At 39.0% G+C, this 10,824-nt stretch overlaps 1 long non-coding RNA gene across 1 annotated transcript; it reads left to right on the top strand.

The window, feature by feature from the left end:
- Positions 1 to 2,050: 2,050 nt before the first annotated feature.
- Positions 2,051 to 5,988, top strand: LOC115071244. Its single transcript, XR_003850339.1, has 3 exons — positions 2,051 to 2,253; positions 3,619 to 3,705; positions 4,746 to 5,988. It is a non-coding gene; the product is annotated as an uncharacterized LOC115071244 (long non-coding RNA).
- The last annotated feature ends 4,836 nt before the right edge of the window (positions 5,989 to 10,824 follow it).

The raw sequence follows: 10,824 nt of genomic DNA, 5'->3' as shown, positions 1-10,824 counted from the left end.
AGAGAGAGAGAGAGAGAGAGAGAGAGAGAGAGAGAGAGAAAGGGAGAATATGAACCTTGAGCATGAGTGTGTGGAAGCCAGAGGTCAACCTTGGGTGATATTCCTCAGGAGCAACCACCTTCTTTTATGACGGTTGTATTCAGATGGCATCAGACTAAAATATGAAGATAGCCTTGTTTTATATCTTTAAAAATATGTGTGTTACATGTATTCATTTATTTATGGGGAAGGGGGGTTGCATGCCACATTGGTCTTGAGGAGGTCAACAGAAAACTCGAAAAGTTCTCTCCTTCTACCCTGTGGGATTCAGGAACTGAACTCAAGTTTTCAAGGTTGGCATCAAGGACCAGTACCCAATGAGCCATCTTGACAGCAGTCTTTATATCTTATGTTTATTATACTTTATAAATTTTATACAAATGACCCTTGTCCATAGCATTGAAAGGTCTTTATAAGCATCACTTTATTTGTTTAGTTATTTACCATTTATTTTTGCGTGAGGTTGTGATCACTGAATCCAGTGCCTTATGGATATTAGGGAACTTTTCTAAGACTGAGCTCCCTTTAGCATAATTTTAATCGTTAAAAAAGTGCAGATATTTAATAAAATTATAATACAAGTTTTAACTTAGTCATAATCCTAAAGGGTATTTTAGCCCCAAACATTAGAAATCATACAAAATACAGAAATAGACATCTATCCCTAACTTCATTGTAGACAGCCTCTGTACCTTACATAATTTTAAAATTTAAAAATATTTATTATTATTATTGTGTGCATGCATATGTAAGCATTCATTCCCATGTTGCACATGTAGGAATCAGTGGACAATTTGTGGGGCTGATTCTCACCTTCTGTCTTTACCTGGGTTTCAGGGATTGGAAGATCAGAAGGCTCAACAGCAAGTGCCTTTAGCCCTGAGCCATCTTGCTGGCTCTGTCCCCTACATTCTGATGTGCCCTCTAGGTATGTTTGGTTTGTTCTCTCTCCCACTTAGGATTCACTGCCATAGCAAGCTGAGGTTGATGGAAGGGAGAAGAATGAGTTTACCATGTAATCAAGATATGTTTAATTAGGATGAAAGATGAATCAGCAGATCTACACAAAGAGAAGTGCTCATCCCTGAGTAATAGAAGTATAGCTAAAATAGGCATGTGGCCTTTGAACAAGTAAATCCCCTGAAACGCATAAATAACACCTTTTAAGAACGAAACCATGCTAGACAAAATCCCAGCATGAAGTGGGAGGTAAGCAGGAAGTCCCGACCCTAGCTGAGGAAATATTCTTAACTAATAGCTCCTGGGAAGGGAAGAGTCTGTTTTCTCTAACGGAGTGATGCTGGGTGGGTCCGGGAATGGACCCACAGTGATGAGCATTTGGAGACACAGATTAGAATGGATAGGCCTTTAAATAAATAATAATAGAGGACGTGAAGTTGGGGTAGTGAGGTAGGGGCGGAGTTAGGGGAGGGATTCCGAATTTGATCAAGATATGTTGTATGAAATTCTCAAAGAATCAATAAAGGTTTTTTTAAAAATTAAAAATTGTTAAAAGTTATAAAAAAATAACAAAAAATAAGAATTACTCATTCGTGGTGCAAAACACTTCAAATATTTAAGACATTTTACACTAAGTAAAAGGAAGGTATCAGCGTATACATTGCTTCTATTAATTAATAATACATGTTTTATTTGGATGTTGTTTTTCTTTCTGAGAGAGGGTCTCCCAGTAGCCACAGCTACTATGTAGACCTAGAACTCACTATGTAGACCAGCCTGGCTAGACTCTCACAGAGATCTGCCCACCTCTACCTCCCAAGTGTTGGGATTAATGGTGTGTGCCTGGCTTATTCGGAAATTTTATATGCATATTTCAGAGGAAATAAAAGTACTTACGTGTAAAGAAAGAACTAGGGATAATTGTACAAGCTCCTGTCATGATACAAAGTCCTTTACTCAAATTGTCCATATTTTGTTTCATTTGTTTTTTTTCAGTCTTTGCATTTTGTCTGTTTCCCCATTCAGAGAAGGAAATATGATTTATAAGGAATTAGCTTATAAAATGATGCCGAGAGCAGCAAAAGGTTTGGCTGATTCTCCAGCACGTTGAGTGACCCACTGCTTGAAAATGGAAAAAATGACCACAAGAATTTTACTTGAAACACTTCCTACCACCACTAAGCCTGAGCCTGTAGATGTGAGGGAAGCCAGCGGAAAGAGGGAGCTCTGGTCAGACAAACATTTACTTATTTGGTAAGTCACTTCCTCATATCATTTTCTTGTCTAGTCAGAGGCTGAATTTGTTCTCACAGAGAGAGATGCAGAAGGTGGAGTCAAAGTCTTCAACTTAGCAAAAGCAATTGTTTCCAGAGTTAGTATCTCAAATGTACCAGAGAGAAAAGCTTGGGGCTTCCTACACGATGCCACCAGAGTAGGTTGAAGGAACAGCTGTTTTCTGATATCCACACTCTAGCGACCATACTTTTCTGATTACTGAAGCACTTGTTATCTCTGTCAAAGAGAAGGGTAGGTCTTTGAATTCACAGTGAAAATATGAACACTGCACATCTGGAGCGTTGGGCCTCACCCAAGGCTCATATTTACAGTCTTTGACAATTCAGCCCTTCCCTGGAGCCCACATGGAAGCTGTCAGAGAAAACCCAGAGGGTTGGTGACAATAAGCTGGAGACATCCAGGACCCTCCCAGATGTGTCCCCTTGGTGCGTGGTGTAGCAACTGGAGTGCGTGTGTAACATAATGTAATCTGGAAATAAAATACAAATTGTTTCGGCTTACGATTTACCAGAAAGCAGTTGATCTCCAAAGATGTTTCCCTACTTAGTCTCTGATTTAAACAAGAATACAGATTAAAACAAATTGTGAAATCTATTTTATTCCAAAGTGTACCATTTACCTGAGGAGAACTATGCTACATGTCACTTAGATCTCTTATTTATTTTGTATTTTTGATTTATTTGTTTTTATTTTTTGTGTATGAGTTTTTGGCCTGCATGTGTGCAAGTGTACCCCTGTTGTGCAATGCCAGATGAGGGCAGAAGTGGGATTTGGATCTCTAGGAACTGGAGTTCCAGATGGTTGCTAGTCATCATGTAGGTGCTAGGAACTGAACCCGGGTCCTCTGTAAGAGCACCCAGTGTTCTTAACTGCTGAGCCATCTCTCCAGCCCCCATGTCACTTAGATCTTGCCAGTATTTTAAAAGAAGAAAATGAAAGATGCCAAAGTGTCTCTAACAATAGTTAGCCAATCTGCTTTTTTCAAAACCAGGATAACATTTGTGGAATTGTTTTAATAAATACTCCAATCAATGAAAATATTTCTTATTCATTAAGCAATAAATTTAACAAAGGGCTTTAAAAGTAAAGAATTTGGATTAAAATCTATTTTAATAGCAATGTAATTTAACATGTTTGAATGGATTGAACATTTTTATAACTGGGTACATATATGTAAAATCACATACAGTAGTGTAATTGTGCATAGATTATCTGTTTGTATCTAATCTTTAGGAGTATAAAGAGGTAGATTTTAGATTTTTGAGATGTGTTGTATTTAGGGATTTTCAAATCTCTAAATTCTTGATACTCTCCCCCCTACAGGGGTCTCATCTTGAATAATGCCACTGCTCTCTAAAATATTTTCAAACATAAGGACAGTATCTACCAGTGGAATAACAACACATTTTGGTAAGTTAATAAAGAATATTTAAAATGTTTTATTTATTATTTATATTTTTGTGCATATGAATGTATTGCCTACATGTGTGTCAGTGCACCCATGTTGTGCAATGCCGATGGAAATCAAAAGAGGGCACCAGATTCCCCTGGAACTGGAGTTACAGACAGTTGTTAGCTGCCATATGGGTGCTGGGAATCAAACGCAGGTCCTTTGCAATAGCAGCCAGTAACCACAGAGCCATCTCTCCAGCCCAATAAATAATATTTTAAATTAATTTAGTATATTTATTCTCTAAACACAGAACACTCACCCACATCAATTACTGAATCTCCATAGATCTTAATTATCTGAAGACTACAGTTAAGAACAATTAAAGGGTCTGGGGTATAGCTAAGTGGTAGAGTGTTTTCCTAGCCTGCAAATGAAGACTGGGCTTAATTCCCAGCATTTACAGAAACAATGAAACATTTTAAAATTAACTCGTTTTGACAATGAGCACTGTGCTGGATGCCCAGAATAAGGCAACACACTTTTTCCTGTTTTGTGATGCCACAGCATTCTAAACTCTCTTGTGGTTAGAATGATCAATGCTGACTCACTATAGAGAAGGCAAGTCAGACCTGATCTTTGTGAATCACTTACTCCTCTGTGATATCAAGGGCCTTGTTCCACTCAACCTCATTTTCATTGGCAAGCGTGCAAATGCGCATTCTTTCTCACCACTGTCCAGCGGCTACTGTGAGTAGAGTTTGGAATGTCTAGAAGGACTGTCATTGGACAGCTCATGCATGATGGTTCTGAGGTCATCCAACTGAACAATGAAGACAGAGCCCTATTTGTGCAATTCCTCTAAAATACATGCTTTAATTTCCATAAAAATGCTGTGTAATTCATTGAGTAAAAAGGTTTCTATTTTCTATTTCCCATAATAATACACAGAAGCCAAAAAAAAAGATTTGATCTGTCAAGATTTGAATTCTACAAGTTTCCTTTTATGATTTCCTTGTTCTCATTAATAAAAATATGAATTCTTATATTTTTTCCTTAGACTTCCACAGAAATCTGTAGAAGGAAGCGTGTTTCCTACTCTACAAAGACAGGATTGGTCATGAGACATTGGTGGCCAGTGACTGATGTGCTGTAGTGACCTGCCTTTCATTTAAGTGGCACCTTTAAGGACTGCAACAAGATCTCCATAGCCCAGGTGGGAAGTGCTTCTTCAGCCTGGATTGTGAAATGAGTGAGATGGGGCAGAGCCATAGACTGACGTGGAACTGCAGCATGGCAAAGTACAAGCTCAATGGTCAGAAATCAATGTTAATAGAGAAGTCCAGCTTCATTTGTAGTTACATCACTCCTGTTTTCATTTCATATTTTACCTTTTCTTCCACTTGGTCTCCACTTTTCATTTATAATAGGAAGAAGCATAGTCTTTTCCTCCTGATGCCTCTGTGTCAATCTACACCTGTTCTTCAAATCCGCCATTTCTTCTAAATTGTATAGTCTGCTCTGAGCAAAGATGAGAGTCCTCTGGATCGAAAGAGAGAAAAATAACAAAGTAAAAACCTCCAATGAGCTCAGTGGCTTTCTTGCTCTGTACACTGCCTCCCGATGAAGCTGTGAGGACAAGGCAAGGCTGGCTACGTCTGAGGGATGTTTGCCCATCACTTCCGGGTGGAATTTGTTGCCATGGGTCTCTACCACAACCAACCCCCCTCTGGCTTAGCCATCTTTCCTCAGAAGGTAGTCATACGCTGGGATGGAAGTTTACTCTTTGATCCTTGACTTCCTGTTGAATTTAAGTCGCCAAGCCTCACTACCCTTGTTTCCTGGAGAGTTCTCTCAGTATCATGGTGACCTTTTTAGCCAGGGCACGTCAGTCCACTATGGGAAGTTCCTCTAATACTCAGTCACAAACAGTATGAGATTGGCCCTGTGGCCCACAAACAGATGGTCCTCTTTATGGCATTCTGAAACCCCTTTTACATTCTGTCCCATAAGCAAAAGACAGTCCAGATAATTCAGAAAACAAAATGCCACACACTGAAGGGAAATGGCTGTCACTGCATATATAGTGGTGCATGTAGAAGATTGCCTCAATCTTTTAAAGGTACTCCATTTCGCCTTATTACCCATGCCATCCACCTCACCATCGCCTATCAAGTGTTTAGACGAATGTTTAGTATGTATTATGTGCTCAATAAATATTAGTTAAATAAATGGCAGAAATGTAATTACAAAACAACACATAAGAATGAATTCAGAAATTAATTAGACTTTATTGACTCTACAGTTCCTCACGTTCAGTAAATTTTCCTCTTCTTCAAGTGTCCCTAACACTAGATCTTAGCGAAAACATCTCAGAGGCAGGGTAACTTATACCAGGTCTTAGAATTTCATGAGTTTTACAGGCAAATTTTAATAAATGATACAAAGGAAGACAAAGTACACAGCACGGCATAATGCCCAGCAGTGTAGCTCACTGTTGGACATCTGGAAATTGCTCATGATCTTCTGAGCTCCAAAGGGCTTGGGCAGCTCAACTTCTCTGGCTCTGCCATCTAGAACACAGCTTGTCTCATAGGCTCAGGCAGGCTCCACACCACACCTCCCAAGCCCTTGGTCATGATCCCACACTTGTCACTGGAGTTGTCACTGCATGTTCACCAATGGCCTCCTCTGGCCTCAAATGGTGCAAAGACTCAGGCTGTCTCCATGACCCCTTTAATTTTGCAGCTTTCTGCTGCCAAAACCAGTGCCACATGGGATACTCTGACATATTACCAAATTTGGCTGCCACTTGAGATGAAGCCTTTCCCCTCTCTGGAACAGAGCTATGTGCTAACCCTGGGAAAATACTTCACAGAAGATATCACTTCAAGGATGATGGTTGATTATTAATTATGACTGATTTTTCAGGTCTGGTTAATCAGCATTATTTGTCCAAGTAAATCAAAAGTTTCAATTTCACAGATTATTAAAAAAATTTATTATTTTTATTTTTGTGTATGAGAGTATTGCCTGCATGTATGTAAATGAAGCCATGTCATGCAATGCCTGCAGAGATCAGAAAAGGGAGTCAGATTGCGGTGGAACTGGAGTTACAAATGGCTGTTAGCTGCCATGTAGGTGCTGAGAATTGAACCTCGGTCCTCTGCAGTAGCAGCCAGTGCTCTTAACCACTGAGCCATCTCTCCAGCCCAGAATTTACAGATTCTTAATCCAAAATAGTTTACAGAAACTCCTCTGATAGAGTTTTTGCTTGCTTCTGAAACTTCACGAGCCAAACCTCCATCCTCTATACGTCTTTAAGCATCATCTTTCAAGTTCCCACAGAGCAGCTCACTAAGCTCCAAATATTCAGTGGCTTCTCCATACCAAAGCTCCAAAAACTTTCGCAATCTTCCCCAAAATAACCTGGTTGTCCTTCACAGCAGTGCCCCACTCTCTGTTCTCAACTTCTGTCCGGGTTTGTTTTCTACCATTGTGACAAAACACTGACCAAAGTAACTTGGGGGAGGAAAAAGCTTATTGCATCTTGTGCTTCCAAGTGACAGTCCAACACTGAGGGAAGCCAAGGCAGGAACTTTGACAGGGCAGGAACCTGAAGGCAGAGCCTGAAGCAGAGACCACAAAGGAATACTGCTTACTGGTTTGCTCTTCTGGCCTGTGCCCTGTCTGAATTCTTATACATCCCAGGGTCACCTCCCTAAGGATTTCACACCACAGTGGCCTGGAGCCTCCCATAAAACCCAATACTCAAGACATGCCCAAAGACCAATCCAACCAAAGAAGTTCCCCAACTGAGGTTCCCTCTTCCTACGTGTGTCAAGTTTACAACTGAAGCTATACAGCACATAGTGAGACCTTACCTCAAATAAAGAAAAAGAAAAAAGACAAAGTCTGCAAGTAATTAGTATTCTATGTGTATGAGACTATCATGAAACAGGGACTATCACCTACTTCCTCATCCTATAACTTAAAATTAATAATTTGTCTATATATTCATAAAATGATATAAGAACAAATATTATTTACTGTGTTTTCTTAGATCATCAAGCATATGAGTTATCTTACGGATAGAAAGCATACATTTTTGGCAATCTGCATCATTTACATTAATAGATAAGCAACCATCTGCAATGACATTTTTCTTTTAAATAACTTCATGAGAAAATATATCTAGATATATTTAGCCAGTAATTTTATTTCTTTGCTCCAGATCATGTTGTATGGCATTGCATACATGACAAAGATGTTTCTTCAAGAATTTAATTGTGATTGCTTCATTTTTCTCATGGACTGAGCAGTGCATTTATATTCACCATCTTGAATTAAAGCGTTTGCAGCCAAATAGGGAAAAAATGAAGCCAAGAAATCTCTATTTACAGATTAGTTGTTTTTTTATGTAAGAGACTCTAAACACTCCACTTAAAAACATTCATGGTTGATAAATAATTTCAACAAAATGGCAGAATGCAAAATTAACACATGAAACTCAATAACCTTCTTATATACCAATAGCTAACATTCTGAAAAGTATTGTAATGAGTGCTTTCACAAAATAAGAAAATACCCGGGAATATACTTAAGCAAGGAAATGAAAGAGCACTACAATGAAAACTTTAAGGCACTGAAGGAATAAATTGAGGAAGACCTCAGAAGATGGAGATAACTCCCAGGCTCACAGATTGGAAGAATTAGTACTGTGAAAATGTTCATTCTGTCGAAAGCAATTTATAGATTTTATGCAACTCCCATGAATACACCAGGATCTTTTTCATAGACATAGAAAAAAATCCAGAAATATATATGGAGGTACAAAAGACCAAGGATGGCCAAAACAATCCTGAGCAAAAAGAATACCACAGACAATGTCACCATACCTCTTTTCAAGTTATGCTACAGTGCCACAATAATAAAACCAGCATGATACTGGAACCAAAATACATACACCAGTCAATACAGTAGCATAGGTATATATCCAAGTAACTAAAACTGCATGATTTCTGACAAAAATGCCAAAATACACTTTGGAGAAAAGACAGCATCTTCAACAAATGGTTGTAGGAAATACAGATTTCAGCATGCAGGAAAATGAAGCTATATTCTTACCTCTCACCGCACAAAAAAAAATGCAAATGGATGAAGGATTTCATCATAAGACATGATGCCTAAAAATTGCTAGAGGAAAAGTGGAACACACACTTCAGCTTACAAACAATAAGATCATCAATTGACAAATGAGATATCATGAAACTTAAAAGCTTCTGTAGGGCAAAGGACATATCAATTAGGTGATGAGGCAGTCAACAGATTTGGAGAAAATCTTTACCAGTTATAAATCTGTCAGAGGATTTGTGTTAGAGTATACAAAGAACCCCAAATTTAAGCATCAGGAAAACAAATTGCCCAGGTTAAAAACTGGCTAAGGTGCTGGACAGAAAATTCTCAAAAGAGGAAATAAAAATTTCTGTGTGACCTAGCTATACCATTCCTGGGCATACATACCTAAAGTACTATAGAAATACTTGCACATCCATATTCATTGGCACTCTGTTCACAATAGCTAAGAAATGGAATCAACTTAGCTATCCATCGACTGACAAATGGATAAGAAAATGTGGTACATATAGACAATGGAATATTACTAAAGAAAATAAAAGAATGAAACTTACAAGCAAATGGACAGAACTAGAAAAGAAAACATGCTCAGTGAAGTCACCCAGGCCCCAAAGACTAATGCTGCATGTTTCCCTCACATAGGGGTAATAGTGTCAAATTTTGAGTTTCCTGTGTTTAGCCTTAAGCACACGTTGGGGCTAGGAAACTGGTGATGGACCAGGACACGGGACTTGGGGGGGGGGGCAGTAGATTACACGTGAGATGAAACTAGAGATGGGGAATAATAGAGGCAGAAATATTCAAATAAGAATAATGTGGATGGACAAATGAGAGGACAGGCTAGGAGTAACCAAAACAAAGTACATGAAGAAGTCAGATCGGAACCCATGATCTCGCAACCCAGGTAAAACACACAACAAATGGCACAGCAGAACACATGTGATATGAAAGAACAGGGGGCGTACCAGGAGCTAAGGATTTAAGTGGGGATGAGTGCCGAGGACTGTGGGAAAGGAAAAGTAGGGGGTAGGTGAACTTATACTAAGGAAGTATAAAGAAGCCTTATGAAATTTTACCCATTAGTAAGCTAATTAAAGCATTTTAAAAAATAATTTATTGAGAATTTCATACCTGCATATACGGTGTTTTGAAGCGTTTTTAAAAGGAGCTTGAACACTGATATCCCACATAGGCAAACAATGTTTCTCTTAGAAAACATGAGGTTTTTTTTTTCTTTTTTTTTTTTTAATGAAAATTTCAGTGCCAAGCATAGATTACCTTTCTATGAATTTCTGGTCAGGAGGGTCCCAGAGGCACTCAAAACAACATAGGTGATTGCCATAGCTCTTGGGTGCCCATCATAACTAGACAGTAAGAGTCTACTGAGGACGATTCTACACACTTTGGTTGCAATATATAGAGAAATGGATCTTGAATTGAACAGGAAACACTCCTTGCTGACCAGCTTTTATAGTGCTGGAAAGTCCTACACTGGGGAGGGGGCATCAGTAGTCTTACTCAATGCTGGACTCTGCATGTTACAATAGTGACCTGCCAGGCAAAATGTGCCCACAGGTGCAAAAGTGGAAAGACAGTTTATGAGAGTAAACATCTGCTCTCTTGATAGGATTTTAGACCTGATCCGCAGGTGGGATTCATGCCTGGGGACTGTAAACCTAGTCAGTCAAAACCCATGACTAGAAAAGCTATGGGCCCTAGGGGAGAACCTATCAATGTTGATTTACTAAATGGTCATGCGATCAAGCTCACTTCTAAATATTTATGCTTAGATCCACAGACTTGTGCTGTTCTCATGCAAGTTCAGGGAAGCTTATTGCAGAGTGTAGAGGTTAGTGCAGAGATTTATAACTCTTCAAAATGCTGAGAAAAAGTGACTGTGAGGACTCAGTCATCGATGGAAAATCTATGCTAATACCCCCCCACCCCTGCCACACACACAATGTTCAAGGAACATCTTGGAATATGAGGTGGAAAGAAAGTTA

The sequence above is a fragment of the Nannospalax galili genome, unplaced genomic scaffold (genome assembly GCF_000622305.1).
Source record: "Nannospalax galili isolate Female #2095 unplaced genomic scaffold, S.galili_v1.0 scaffold17, whole genome shotgun sequence".
In the NCBI taxonomy this organism is placed as follows: domain Eukaryota; kingdom Metazoa; phylum Chordata; class Mammalia; order Rodentia; family Spalacidae; genus Nannospalax; species Nannospalax galili.
This window is presented reverse-complemented; position numbering and strand designations above follow the sequence as displayed.